Below are 16,561 nucleotides of genomic sequence, written 5' to 3'. Positions count from 1 at the left end.
AGATCTATTTAAAGCCCTCATGTTCCTTTCGAACTTGAATAGTTTCAATTCTTCCTCCTCATCGACGATTCAAGGGTTCACTTAAAGGAAAAGTTCTTCTAAGGCGTGGAAGGAAAATGTTCACAAGTTACACAAGCGTTGAGCAAAGTTTGTTCAAGCAATTTGTGACCGGAGAGACAGTTTTGCCCTAGTTCATCTTTCTTGTGAAGAAGTTGCTGTGTTTGTGCACCATAAGGTTTTGTGACCAAACATCTTCTTGATCTTCATTGTTGGGATGAATTGAAGAACTTTGCAGCCAACAACTTTCTCTAGTTGGTGTTTGAAGTCGCGTACTAGGATTCGCACAATTGGTTAGTCACGTACTGGGTGGGAACTGTGTATCAAAATGAGAAATTGTCACTACAGAACAAGTCCAATTGGGTATTAGGGTAAGGGTTCAACTGTAGGTTGGTATAAGGTATTGTAATTCCTTCACTTGTAACCGCTTATTGTGCTAATAGTGGAATTTCGAGAGTGGTGACTCGAAAATCACCTGGTGGGGTTTTTGTCGTGTTGGTTTTCCCCATTTGTAAACAAATCACCGTGTCAAATTTATTTTCCGTTGCATACTCAGTTTATTGGTGATTTGTTTGTGCTACCACTTTTTTGCATATTAATTAACTTAATTAATTCACTTGGCTAAATTAATTGGTTTATTTATCACAAAGGGTCAATTCGTTTTTGGCCTATCAAGAGAGTTAGGGCATAGATGAAATACCTTGATGTTGCCTGAGGTCAGGGGCGGCGCCGCTGCGGCACATTGAAGGCTAAGGTTCTTATTTCCCGATCTTGCTTTTGCTGTCGCTGATCTCGCTTTTGCTATCGCCGATCTCATAATCTCTGATCTGGCCTATCTAGGCCAAGTCAATCTCCGACATCGCCGTCGCAGAGCTGCTCTGGGTGTTTAGTGTTGTTGTTGCTGCCTTGTTGAGTCAGTGAGTCTTTTTTTTTTTTTTTTTTTTTTTTTTTTTTTTGAGAATCACTGCCTTGTTGATGTTGAATTGTTGCTGCTGCTGAGAAGTGACTTAACTCTCAAGTGAGGACGTGAGGTTCTTATTAGATTAGGAATTGGGTAATGGATATATGTATTAAGTTTATAAAATTTTTATTATTATTATATTTGTTGAGAATTTGTGGGTTTGCTCTTTGCTGGGCTTTCACACATCAGTCTTGTACTGATTGATTGTTTTTTTTTTTTTTTTTTTAAATTTTTAATTATATATATATATATATATTTAGAATCCATGGGTTTCTATTTTCAGTATATTGGGCTTTTTTCCAGGTGGGCTTGCCTGTTACATTTTTTTTTGGGGGTCAGATTTTGGTTCAAATTTTTTTTTTTTTGTTTTTTTTTTTCTTGAAAGTAGAAAAAATAAATTTATTTTTATTTGAGAGTGTTCCTAATTTTGATTGAGGGTGTTTCTAATTTTTTTTAGAGGGTAAACAAATAAATTTTTTTTAATTAATATATATATATATATTTTCAGGTCAGGGTGTTCCTAGGAACACCTTGACATGAACATGGCGTCGCCACTGGCTCAGAGGAGGGGTTGGCCACTGCATTTTGAAGGCCTGCAGCTAACGGGTTTGGACGCTTCTCACCGATTAAGAATTTGTGCATCCTTATATCTTCTATATGCACCTTTGCTACTACAGACTCATTGTTTTGGCGAATATAGTTGTGATGCCCCAATTTGATTGATTGTGTGATGTGTGTGGGTCTGTGATGAGTTCCACATCGGGTATTTACTGGGTTGAACTGGGCTTTATTAACAACTACAAAGAGCCTCAATTGTGACTAGTCCGTTTGAGGTATAGCGCAGATGTGGCTAGCGCTTTTCCTTGGGTCGTTACATATGGTATCAGAGCCGGCCTGGTAATCCCATGTGGGTTTAGAGACACTACCCCACAAAGTGGGCCCTAACAAGGACGTTAGGGATTTAAGTGGGGGAGATTGTGATACCCCAATTTGATTGATTGTGTGATATGTGTGGGTGTGTGATGAGTCCCACATCGGGTATTTACTGGGTTGAACTGGACTTTATTAACAACTACAAAGAGCCTCAATTGTGACTAGTCCTTTTGAGGTATAGCGTAGATGTGACCAGCGCTTTTCCTTGGGTCGTTACAATAGCTATCCATGCGGCTTCGCTCTACATTGCTAACAGAAAGGTCCATATAGTCACCACAATACAGAGCTCAAAGAAACTAGATAGATAGATAAAGGAAAGCTGTATTAAATTGAGCACTTCACCAGTTACCAAAAAGAGAAGAAGGATGATTTATTATCAAGCAACTAGATAGTGACGGCTTGAAATAATTGTGTACAACTTTACTTGATCAAGTACTTGCAGTTGCACACCATTTTATGGAAGGAAGTAGCAGTATCAGGTCTTTTCTTATTGACGACTAATGGGGTCCAAACCAAGTTTAGTTCGTCCATGCTTGTCGTCTATGTCCATATTACATCCATAGGGTTTTACAAGAAAAGAAGCCCAATAGAAGCACCCCGAGTACGAACAAGATCCCTCCATAAGATATTGTAACCGTCCAAATTAGGATGGTCATCCATGGCTCACAAGAGTATGGATGACCAAGTATAATCGTCCATGGCTCACAAGGGTGTGGATGACCATACAACACTTACTAAATTTCAGAGGAACTCGCTATAAACTCTACGCAATCAAACCACAATTTGTCATTTCAGAATGTGGGGAGAATTCTCCGAAACCCGCTTCATTTTTCTCCATTAACTCCACATATCTCCCATGATGATAGTGGATCTGAACAAGTAGACCCACTCCTAACTTTCTATAAAAGGATCAAGTCACATTCGAGCAAGGTAAGATTTTACTATTCACCAAACCACCATTCTTGTGTTCTAGAAAGAAAACTGACTTAACCGTTGGAGGGTCCTTAGCCAGTTTACACTGGTTACCCTTAACAGTCTTTTCATTCTTTTCATGTCTTAGAGCCATCACCATAGCCTGAAACATTCTAGCCTACTGATTTTCATGCATCATCAATGACAATTTATAGTTTAAAAATATATATTAGTAAATTATTTTAAACAAAATTTATAAAAAAATAAAAAAAAATAATTTTTTGATAATTCTTTTTTTTATTTATTTAATTTTTCACAAAAAATTCCTAAACTGAATAATTAACACACGTTAACCAAATCCTTTCATCGAAAATGAGAGATTTTGACACGACAGACAAGATTTTAGTGCTGTCACTCCCAGACGTATTGTACTCGCGGGCCTGAGTTGTACAGAGACGCAATTCATGGGCGCTGGGCTCGGTTTTTATTTAGTTTGGGCCTGTTCTAGAAGTTTGGAATGGGGTTCTTTGGGCTAGCCCTGCTCTCTTCATTTCGATTGGGTTCTATTATTGGTCTCTAAAACTGGAAATCAGAATAGAATTTGCTCGCAACACAATTTTTGTTGGTAAGTCTCAAATATTTGTTCCCAACCTTTTCTTGGAAAGGACCAGTTTTTTAAAACATATTAAGATTTATTTATACTCTTCTACATTCAGGAAATTAAAGGTAGGCTTTCTTTCCTACAAACATGGTGATCTTATACACAAATTCTAGTTTTGTTAATTACATAGTTTTAGGGGTACAATCATGTTTTTATTATCATTACAAAGTGAGTTTTAGAAGTATAACATGTATTTCGCATATCAGTGACAACAAGCTGTAAGATTGGAACACCTCGGCTTGTCATAAATTAGCAAGACTTAATCTTGTCAACCACAACCTATTACTTGAAATCCCTTGGTTGATACTGTGGTGGATGAAATTTGGGATCTCTTGATTTTCTCCATGTCACCAAAGAAGAGAAGCACTCATGGAAATTCTGTCGATTAATTACTCCAAATTGGGGTACTTTACTAATAATTATTCTATACATAAGATACATGCATCATCCCTCTCACAACATATAGGTTTTATAGTCATATAGAACTCATGCGTTGCTAGAAGAACGATGAATGCATAAGATACCTGCTCATACATTAGAGTCCAAATGATGTGAGGAGAAAAGTGGGGAGTGGGAAAGCAAAATCTCTCTCAGATATTTCTTGGTCACGTTGGAAAGAATATTCATAACATTGTTTTCTTTCACATGAACCTCACGCTCTCTATCTTATAATATCTGGGTCTACTTCCAAAAGGCCCGGGTTTATTTAATAACAATAAGGAACAAATATGTAGTTTTCAAATACCTGAATTTGTCTACAATATTTTGCCTCATGGTTTACTTTTCCTATATAATTTCCTTTCCTTTGTCTTATAAGCAGTAGTCCACAAACAACATTAAAATAGGGAGCAACATTTATAACACTTTTTCTAGAATTTCATGAATAAAAGGGGTATCATTATCACTGAAACTTCAAAAGTTCCATCTCCATTTGTTTTGTCTTGGTTCTTTTGACCTTTACTTCCTTTACAATAAATCTAGCTTTTAACTAAAGTTAAACCAGCGACGAAGAAACCGCGTAGCTGACTAACATATATACCTTTTGCTTGGCGATAAAAGATAAGCTGAGAGACAAGGTTGGATTACTTTCTTATAAAGAATTCAGCAGCAGTCAAATATGGGAAGTGACTCTCACCTTTAATCACAGATCATGGGGGGAGCACGGGGCACTCGGCTATTGTCATGTTCACATGACATGTTTTAAGACTAGTATGCAGGGCTTTGACTCAGTGAATTGAGGGAAATTTGCTTTCACACACTTGTATAGTCGTGTACACAACGTTTATAATTTCATACTTAGGGTTTCTTTGAGATTCGCTTATTTTGTTGAAACTGAATTTTTTTTTACTAAAAGTACTATAGATAAAGGTAAATGGTAGTTGAAATAATATAGTGAGACTCATGAATAGTACCAAAAAGTGCAGTGAGACCCATGAATAATAGCAAAAATAAGTTGAATAATAAAATAAGTCGGCAAAAAATAATCTTTGCCAACTTATTTTTTGTTGATGATCATATTTAAAACATAAAATGAGTGTTATATTATATATGGACTATTGATGCCCATTTTTGATAAAAAAAAAGACCTAACAGCAAGAAAGCCCAATCACAAGTGAAAAAGGGAACGTAATAAGTGTTAGGGTCATATTTTATATGTAATTGACTAATCTTTTGATAAAATGCACTTTACTTGTAATTGGATAGATCTAAGTTGGGTTTAATACATCAAGAAATATGTTGTTCAAAAATATCAAGTGTGAGTATTAAAGACATGAAGATTGATCCAAGAAACAAGTGAAGAAAAATTGTTTTATTAAAGCTCGATAGATAGTTGGTATTGAGACTAAATGGAAAGCTTGACAGAAGCTTGATCTATCGAGAAGTACGATTTCAGAATTCCAAATATGAAATTTGGCCCAAGCTGATATATTTATTTAGGGTTTCTTTTCTCACAACTCTCTCTCTCTCTCTCTCTCTCTCTCTCTATACATATATATATATATATATATAAGGCTTATTTTAAGAGCTGTCATACACGGATATAGAGACCAAGAGTTTAATTTTCTCAGTGAGAAGCTATTGTGTTTGTACGCTATAAGGTTTTGTAACCAATTGCTTCCTGATCTTCATTGTTGATGAAGTGAAAAACTTTGTAACCAAAACAATCATTTAAGTTGCTGGAGTTAGTCATGTATTGGGATTCGTGCAAATGAGTTAGTCACAGATTGGAGATTTATGCATTTGTGCATTAAAGGAAAGAAGGCATCAAGTCCAATGGGGTATTGGAGTAAATGATCAACTGTAGGTTGGTATTTTGGGATAGGCGAGGGTAGTGGTAAAATTCCTTATACTTGTAACCGCTTGATTATTGATTAGTGGATTCTTAGGAGTAGTGACCTTAAATTCACCCGGTGAGGTTTTTGCTTTGTAAAAGGTTTTCCCCATTTGTCAACAAGTTACCCTGTCTATTTGGTGATTTATTGGTGCCTCCACAATTTGCATGTAATTTGACATAATTAATTAACTTGAGTAATTGAATTAATTAACCAGAGTCAAGTTATCTTAACCCAACAATAAGAATAGTAAGTAACGACATAAAGTAAGGGTTGAAAAGACCCAAGTAAATGAGGAGAAAGAAGAAAGGCCCAACAGGCTAGCTTGGCAGAAAGTAGCAATAAGCAACCTCGAGGGCCCAAGAAAGGGTAAAAATGGGGCAAACCCAACAAGCCCATGCTATCCTCCATATAAGATAAGCACATGTAGAAAGGACGCTGGAATAGAACAAGACAAAGTTGAACAACAGTAGCAGAAACAACATGGGAAAAGAAAGAAAACATAAACAGAGAGTAGTGGAACAACCACATTAGGGCTGGAACACCACCAGCCTATACCTAGCCAACACAAAGGAGGTGAGCCCATGGTCAATGGATTTACAGAGGGTGTGGTCTGGTGGAGGTGGGGGGTGGGGGGGAAGGGCCTAATTCCGGTTTTTAGCTAAAGCCTCTTTTGGGAGATGCTTTGCTAGGATGACATCATTACCCAAAATGGGTAGTAGACGGTTGGAACTACTTGATGCATGCTAGAGAGGTAAGTAAAGAGAGACCCAAAGCCTTATCCGTTCAAGGGGGAAAAGGCTCACGACATAATCAAACGAATTTAGATCTGTTAAGGAATGGGTAGTGGAAGAGAGAGAGGGTATTGGGCATGCCCAGATGTAGTGGAGGCAAAGAAACCAAGACAAAAATTGGTTGGTGAACCATAGGGGTAAAATAGAGAAATCCCATAGGCTTGAACCAATATAAATAGGAACAGTAACCATAAATGGAAGGGGGATAGCAACTAAGGCTAGAAACAAAGAGAATTGAGAGAGAAATAACAAAGAAAAGAGAAAGGGTGAAGTAGAAAGAAAAGAGAGTAGACACGGCAGAAATGCATGCATCAATAGCAGCAACAAGTAGCCATCTTTTCCCTCCCTTTTACAGTAAACTCACTCTTTAAAATCCCAAAAGCAGCAACAAGTAGCCATCTAAGCCCATTACCTAGAATGCATAACTTTGATGGCTTAGCCCAATAATAAGGTTGTCCAAGTTGGGGTTTAGGTTCTTTGTGGTTCGCTTCTTACAAAAAGATTTACCATTTTATATCCTACTGTATCATTCTTACATTCTGCTGTGTTGACATTCTGTTGTGTCATTCTTACATTCTACTGTATTATTTTTATGTTTTGCTATATCATTTAACATTTTGCTATGTTGTTTATGTTAGTCATGTCATTGGTTACTTTTCCTGTTGTAACTTATCTTCCCGCCACAAGATATTTGTTCTCGAATCCATGAACATGAGCTAACATTGGTGAATTAATATGTATGCATTCGTTAATGGTTGTTGTCTTTGTTTCTTGGACGCTGGGTTTGTGCAAAGACTAGCCCTTTAGCAAGGTCTTGCTAGAATAGTGGGTCAGATCCAACTCTCTAACCCATAGTAGAACATGCCCCCACACGGAAAATGTACCCAAAAAAAAAAAAAAATGTTAAAATCGATATTTCTAATTTTTTATACATTATTTCCCCACATCCCCAAACAATCTCAAGCATGAAGAATATTTTGAAAAGTATTATGATCAACATATTAAAAAAAAAAAAAAAAAACTTGAAAACAAGATACTAGAAGTCTAGAACTATATTATGGGAAGGTATGAAATATACAAAGACTAATTTGACATCAAGTGACATTTCAATTATTCTTTAATTTTGTGTAAGTCATATTTACATGTAAATTCATGTATCTAAACTTATAAAATATTAAAATATTGAATTCAAAATTTATTAGTCTTTTAGGTAATATTGTGAATGTTTATAGTTTGTTACTTATTAGGCAAAAACATATAAATATGTATGTATCTAATTGTGGTGGTTATTGATTGAAGTATAATTTGATGTCAAGTGTCTTTAAATTTCTCACTATATATATATATATATATATTCTAATTTCATACCAGGTGCAATTCTAATTATATTATAATTTTGTGTCTATATTTACATGCAAATTCATAAATCTAAACTTATGAAATATAAAAAGACTTAATTCAAATTTATTATGTTTCTATATATACTATGAATATTTTTTTTTTGGGGGGGGGGGGGGGGGGGTGTGGGGGGAGGGGGGGAAACTATGATGGAATACAAGTTTCACACACATATATCTATATAATTATAGCTATTTTCAATTCTACCAGTGAGTATACAGGGCCAATTTCAATAATGTATATGGTTTCACTTGGAAATAGTCAACGCTCAAGTATTTTTCTAGATAGTGGAATCTTATACTCCAAATAAAGAGATAATTAGAATATTAATTTGACAAATTTAAAAACCGGTTTGAAATAATTTTCCACAATTGCATAGCCCAATATTTCCTCTTTTCACTCTTCAATTAATTTACAATATTAACAAATAAAGGATTAAACATAAAACTACAAATTTTCAATTTCTAGAAAATCAATAGATTAATTGTGTTACATTGGTCTTTAACAAATCAATAGAATCTATTATGGGTAGGAGTGGTTATGGTACAGTTTTGGGTCATATTTAGCACTATACTGTGTGGTTTCCAAAGCCCTCATCACACCTTACTTTATAAATTGGTCACCATGCAATGCGGTTCAGTTTTAGACCATGCGGTGTAGTGTGGTTTGATCGATTTTCATATATATTACAAATATATACTAAATATATTTAATATATGTTAAATATTTATAAAATCTATATTAAATATAAAATAATACTTATATATTAATAGATGCTTTGTGGGGCCATTTTTTATTTTATTTTTTTATATTTTTTTACGGTTTTCTGAAAATCTTAGAACGGCATGATACGATTTGGTTTTAAAATATAATAAATATTTAATCAGTCTAAAACGCATAGTTTAGATAATATGTATTTAATATAAAATAAAACATATATAGATATGTGAGGCAAAATGGGTAAATGCCTTTAATTTTAAAACAGTGTAGCAAAATAACCCACTTTCCAAACTAATTAACAAAATGCCCATATTTTTTGAACTTGATTTTAACAAAATCGAGTTATAAGTGGAACTCGACATTAATAATTTAAAATTTTATGCATATTTTTCCATTTAATTTTTAAAAAATATTTAAGTGGAACTAATGTCGAGTTCTACTTAAAAATACACATAGAACTCAATTTTGAGGATGTCGAGCTTTACACAGAACTCAATTAAATCGAGTTCTAAAATAGAGACATTTTGCTAAATAGTTTGGAAAAAGAGATATCTTGCTTCATAGTTTTAAAATTAAGGGTATTTATCCATTTTGCCCTAGATAGGGGTGTGTGTGTGTGTGTGTGTGGTGTGCTGCAGTTTTGTACATTTTTCTTAACATTGAACCACAAACCACACCACATGGTGCAATGCGGTTTTTTCACCTTCACCTACAGTGAGGTGTGGCTACTTCATTTTGTGGGTGATTTTAACTGATTTAGCTAACTAAAAAAAGATTAAGAACTTTAAGAAATTCAACAAATAAAAGAAAATGAATTAACCAAAATTTTATGGATAATAAACCTCCAAATTTCGTTTTGCAACATAGGATTGAATTTAACTCCTTAAGAAAACTTAATTTCCTTGGAAGAATAATCTCAAAAGATTCAAATTAGTATACTAAAAAACTAAATCTAATTTAACATAAAAACTCTTAATTTTTTTAAAAAGATCCTAATAAAAAATTCAAAAATTTTCAAAATAAAAATAAAAATATTTTCAATAACATGTAAGACATCTTAATGCCTTTGACCTTTGTTAGGGACATATTTTATGTAATTGGCTAATCCTTTGACAAAATTCACTTTACTTGTAATTGGGTAGATCTAGGATGGGTTTAAGACTTTAAGAAACATGTTGTTCAAGTTAAGTGTTAAAGCCCTAAAGATTTGACTAAGAAACAAGTGAATAAGAGCTGTTCATTAAAGCTCGACAGAATCCTTTCTATCGAGATTTAATGTTGAAGCTCGACATAAGTTGTTTCTGTCGAGACTTACGAAATCAAAAATTTCAGATATGATTTTCGGTCCATGCTTGTATATTTTTAGAGGGTTTCTTTTCTCACAACCCTAGACATATATAAGGATTATTTTTAAAGGCCATCACACAAGAGAACATATGTAGAAAGTGACCTAGTTCATTATTCTCTTTGAAGAAGCTATTGCATCTTTATGCCATAGGGTTTTGTAACCGAGTTTCTTAATCTTCATCATTGATGAACTAAAGAACTTTGCAGCCAACATCTTCTTTAAAGTTACTGGTGTTGGTCACGTACTTGGATTTGTGCATCATTGGTTAGTCACGTACTGGGATTTATGCATTGAACTGGAAGATTGCCACTACAATATAAGTACAATTGGGTATTGGGGTAAGGGTTCAATTGTAGGTTGGTATTTTGAGATAGGCCAAAAGGTTTAGTAAGATTCCTTATACTTGTAACTGCTTGTGATTGATAATAGTGGATTCTTGGGAGCGGTGACCTGAAATTCACCCGGTGGCGTTTTGCCTCGATAGTTTTCCCCATTAGTAAACAAATCATCTTGTCAAATTTATTTTCCATTAGTTGTAGATAATTTGGTGATTTGTTTGTGTTGCCACACTATTGCATGTAATTGAACCTAACTAATTAATTTGGGTAATTAATTAATTTGCAAAAGGTCAATTCATTTTAACCTAACAAGTAGATCAGAGTGGGCACATTTTGATTAGGTTTTAATCTTTGCTGTGTGATCCATTGACCCCTGTTTGTCATGGATAGAGGACAGTCTCTTATTATATCTCATTTATTTGATGGCACTAATTATGCATACTGGAAAGTATGCATGAGAGTTTTCTTGCAGTCTTTAGATGAGAAGGTTTGGCATACTATGAAAATTGGCTGGATGAAGCCAAAGGAAGTGCCAGCTGATTGGGATGAGGCCAAGATCAAAGTGGCAAACTTTAACAGCAGTGCGATGACCAATGAGGAGTTCAAGAAAATATCCTTAACTGAAACTGCAAAGGAAGCATGGATCATCCTCTAGACAACCTATGAAAGGACTAAGGCTATCAAGGATTCAAGGCTCCAAAGGCTCACAACTAGCTTTGAGGAGATAAAGATAGAGGAGGATGAGACGTTCGATGAGTTCTATGCCAAGTTGAAGGACATAGTGAACTCAACATTCAATCTTGGTGATCATATTCTCGAGCCCAAGATTGTGAGAAAGGCGCTCAGATCTCTCCCTGAGATATTTTATGCAAAGATAGCAGCGATTGAAGAATCAAAAGACATTGACACCATTCTTTTGACGGAGCTGATTGGCAACTTGCAAACTTATGAATTGGGTTTGACTAGACTTGGGAAAGGAACCAAAAGTAAGAATATGACACTGAAAGCCAAAAGCAATGAGACTAATGAGTCTTCAGATTATAAAGATTCCAAGATGAACTCCTACATCACTAGGTAGTTCAAGAAGTTCATGAAGAATGTCAATGTGAAAGGTTTTGACAAGGACCATAAGCAATCCAATTCTTCTCAATTCAAAAGTCAAGACAGAGGGAAGAAGGATGCTAAGGACGGCGGTCAATATGCTATTCCATTCAGACTAAAGTGCTTCGGATGTCAAGATTTTGGACACATGAAACAAGAATGTCTAACATATCTCAAGTCGATTGGGAAAAGCAAGGCTCTTGCTGCTACCTTGAGTGATACCGAGCCTGAGACTAAGTCAAATGACAGTGATGACGAGGGAATCTTGAGTGCTTTCATTGCCATAATGGATGCTACTAAGGGGATTGTAGAAGTAGTGGATGAAAAAGAGGACTTGGTGGAATCTAAGTTTGAGAAAATGAATGAACAAGATGACATCTACATTGCTTATGCAAAATTGAACAAGATTTCTAAAAAGTATGAAAAACTGTATAGGCTGTCCACCAAGAAGCTGAGCGATGTGGAGCTAGATTGAGAGGATCTCTCTACCAAGGTTGATGAAGCCAATCAAACCATTAGAGCACTGCGATTTGAGAACAATTTCTTGGCTGAGAGGACCAGAAACTTGAAGCGGAGCTATTTCAAATCAGAGCTCAATTAGAGAGGACTTCTAATGCAAAGCTCAATGAGATGCTAAGCTTTCAGAAAGCTGCTTCTAACAAAACCAGTTTGGGGTATGAAAACTCTTCTCATATTGCCTCTTCTAGTAATACTGTTTTTGTCTCACTTGCTAATAATGAAAATGTTGAGAAAAATGAAACTAAAATTGAGATATCTAATGAGAACAATCTAGAAAAAGGAAAATCTATTCTAGAAGCACCCCCTAAGATAGAAAAGAAAGAGTCTAGAAACCCTAAGAGCAATAATGTTAAAAATAAGAACTCTAAACCAAAGAAGTCGCATTTTTGTCATCACTGTGGAGTTTTAGGACACACTCGTCCAAATTGCTATAAGTGGTTAGCCACTCAACAGAGCAATAGTGTGTTATCATCTGGTGGTCAAGGTTAGATTCCACCATCTTTAGGTCCTCTTTGAGATCTTCTCAAGGCCCTTATGTTCCTTTCGAACTTGAACGGTTTCAATTCTTCCCCCTCACCTTCGGAACAAAGGTTCAACTCTAGGAAATGATCTTCCTCCAAAACCAAAGTTTGGAAAGAAAAAGGCTTAAAGTGATTCGGTCACTTTTTTTTTCTCTCTCTCCCTTTTTGTTCTTGCATAACTTGTTTGTTTTGCTGTCTAGTTGTTTTTGAGTTAGTCTAGTCTTTATGATTTGTGTGTTTTGTTTAACATGTTTTTGTTTGTTTGTTTTTAGTTTTATTTAATATAAAAATAAAAAAGAAAAAAAAATTGAAATATCAGAAAAATACAAAACACAGTGTGTATCTGTGTATATTGGTACTTCTGTACCTTGGATGGCCATTGAAACAAAGTTTTCTAAACTTTGTTTCTCTTTTAGCTTAGATGAGTATCTCTATGCACAACTAAGCAAGTGAGCTTTGTAGCTCGTGTTTGTAATGAGTACGATCAAGTGATCTTTCACTCTTTATACTCTAATCACTCTTTTTGACGGGAAGGACTATAAAATCCTAAGAGAAAGACATAAATAACCATCTCACCACTAAAGCCTGCCAATAATTTATAACATCTGTATGCTCTGACATAACAAAATTGTGATGTTTTTGGCTTACATAATTGGGTATTTTTTTTTCTCTATATATGCCCATGCATGGAATGTTCAAAAAAGAAAAATATGCAAAGAACATGAAAAGCAAAAAGATCATAATGCTTTTAAAAATGGTTGTAAGTGTGTTTCTAAGAGATGTGAGAGTTATATGATGTACCTCAAAGGTGATAGTCCCCATCAAACTATTATGATTGTGTGTGAAGTGTATTAGATCACCTCATATCTTGAATCTTCATAATATGAGAAACTTGTGCACTCTTGCTATGTTTACACACACAACATGCACACTCTTTGCTACTTTTGATACATGTGTAGGTACAATGTGATTTGACCATCACAAGGAATACATGTGTTAATATATGCTCACTAAATTGTCTTAACTCGTTTTTGAAATATAAAATTGGTTAAACTTGTTTAGTGTGTGTTTTGGATCTATGGATGCTTTGCTTATATGTTGAGAGATGTTTTGAGAGCTTAACATGTTGAGTGAATCTTTTTTTTAGTAGCTTGCTTGTTGCATTCATCTTTATGTATTTTTCCTCCCTTGAAAAACTCTTTTTCTTCAAGCTTGACAGTTTCTCAACAGATACCTCGACACATCCTCTTCTATCAAGCTTCTTTGCTTTGCTTTCGATAGATTTTCAAAAGCAGGTTGATCCATCGAGTTTTTCTTCTGATCTCTTTGTCTGCTTGACAGATCCTCGATACATTCTCGATCCATCGAGATTTTTGGGTTTCTTCTCGATCCTTCGAGGCGATTTCCTTGAGCTTCTATCTCCTCGACACCTTCTTAACAGATGTTTTGATCCATCGAGATCATGTTTTTGCCGTCGACAGCACTTCGACAGCACCTCGATAGATTCTCTTCTGTTGAGATTTAGTGCTTAATAGTTTCTTGACAAATCCTCGATCCATCGAGCTGCATTTTTCTATATATAGCTGAGGTGTGATCCGGTTTTCATTTTCTCACTTCTCTCTCGATAGAAAACTCTCTCTTTTCAAGCTCCAAACACCTGGTAAGTTTTCTCATCTTTTCTCTTTTCATGCATTTATGCATTTTAGACCTAGGTTTTGGGGGTTTTTCAAAATTTTTAGGGTTTTTGAGTTTTTCATGAAATTTTTGGGTTGGGCTTTGTGAAATTGTTGTTATATGTTTATGCATTGCATCTTCTATACACTATAACAATGTTTCACGCATTTGTTAGATGTGTGCTTGATTAGACTTTTGAGTGTTGTTAAGTTTGGATTGGGTTTTACCCATGATGTTTTTTAATTTTTGCACGTCACATGGTCATGCATTTTTTATGCATACGTTCTTTCCTTTTCTTTTCTATTCTGAACTTGTGTTGTGTTTCCTTTTGTTCTCTTTTCTCTCTCTCTCTCTCTCTCTCTCTCTCTCTCTCTCTCTCTCTCTCTCTCTCTCTCTCTCTCTCTCTCTCTCTCTCTCTCTCTCTCTCTCTCTCTCTCTCTCAAATAGAACCTTTCTATGGCACCCAAATAGAGAAAATCCACTTCGGCTCGGAACCCTCTTCGTGGTTCCGAGTCATCCTCTTCTGATCCTTCTATTCCATCGCATATTCGGTTTGGTGATGAGAAGGCCAAGATGGACTTCTTTGAGAACTTCCAGAATTGTGCCATTCATCCAGAATGCCAGGTCATTCTGTCGGATTTCTCTAACACTACGCTACCCAATGTCATTCGGACTCGGGGATAGGAATCTTTCTGTGAGAAACCCATGCGTTTTCCCGTCGTGTTTATTCAGGAGTTTTACTCCAACATACATGGCATCAATACCTCTGTGCCTCAGTTTGTTTCTACATTTAGAGGTACACGTATCATAGTTACTCCGAATCTTATATCCGAGGTATTACATGTCCCTAGGGTAGCGCATCCTAACTACCTTGGCTATGCGCGTCTCTGGACCGTGTCTAGAGACGACCTCATCTCTCACTTTTATGAGACTCCTTTCATATGGGGTGGAAAGCTAAACACTCCATGCTCAAGTTTTGCTAAAGGCCCGAGGTTCCTTAACATGATGATGACATTCACTCTCACACCATTGTCTCACTATAACTCCATCTCTAAGCCTCGTGCTCATTTTCTTCTTTCCTTGATGGAGGATCTTTTCATTGAATTTCCCTCTTACTTCATCACATCTATAATAGATGTGTATCAAGACACTGCTACACGTGATAAGCTCATCTTCTCTTCGGCTATCACACGTATCCTCACACACTTTCACATTCCCATTCCTTTCTCTCCTCTTTTCACTATCATAGGTGCCATCAGCGCTGGTTCTATTCGGCGGAGTGAGGTTCAGTTTCGATCGAAGTGGCCACGAGTGGAGACGACCGATCCTGCAGCTTTTGTTGTTCCACCCTTTTCCTCGGCTCCTTCTACCTTCGTAGCTGGTGGTGTGACCCTTGAGGCCATCATGGCGCAGCTTTAGTAGATGAAGGCTGACTTTAGTGGTCGTCTTGACTATCTCACTGATGAGATGTGTCAGATGAACACCCGAGTCTATCGCATTGCCTGCAGATAGGCTCACATGGCTGGGCTTGCTCCTTCTCCCTCTCCTTCTCCCGAGGCCTCGCCTGATGATGATGATGAGGATGGTGCTATCTCTTCTGGTGATGACGACCTCTTAATGACTTACCCTTTGTCATTCGTGACAAAAAAGGGGAGTAGTTTTGAGTTTGAGAGTAGTCTTGTTTTTAGGGGGAGAGTTAGTATAGGACATTTTTGATGGGGGAGTGTATATAGTTTTGAGGGATGTAGTGAGGTTTATATGTACTTTTTCTTTCTTTTTAGTTACATTAGCCTCTTGTACACCGGTCTTGTGACCATTATTATTATGACATACATTGTACTTTATTTTCTTATATATGATGATGATGTATGTTCATTTTCTTCACCTACCTCTACATGTGTTGCTTCTTTTCTCTCTTTATACACATGTTTCTTTATGTATGCAATCCTTATTTCTGTTTCACACATGATGCCTTGATGAGTTTTGTTTAAGTGTTTTAGAAAGACAGGTTGTGAAAGTCTTTCATACCATGAACTCTCTTCTTGCAAAGTTTTTCAAGAGTTTGTAGTAGGGATAGATTTATTTTGTAATACAACAAGTGGTTATGAGTTTAGTAATTTAAGACTTCTCTCATGATTATTTGTTTGTTGTGGTTTTTTCACGCATTACCAAAGGGGGAGATTGTTAGGGACATATTTTATATAATTGGCTAATTCTTTGACAAAATGCACTTTACTTGTAAATGGGCAGATCTAGGATGTGTTTAAGACTTCAAGAAACATGTTGTTCAA

Source organism: Quercus robur, chromosome 6 (assembly GCF_932294415.1).
Source record: "Quercus robur chromosome 6, dhQueRobu3.1, whole genome shotgun sequence".
Taxonomy (NCBI): domain Eukaryota; kingdom Viridiplantae; phylum Streptophyta; class Magnoliopsida; order Fagales; family Fagaceae; genus Quercus; species Quercus robur.
The sequence above is the reverse complement of the archived record's forward strand: the minus strand, read 5'-3'. Positions refer to the sequence as shown.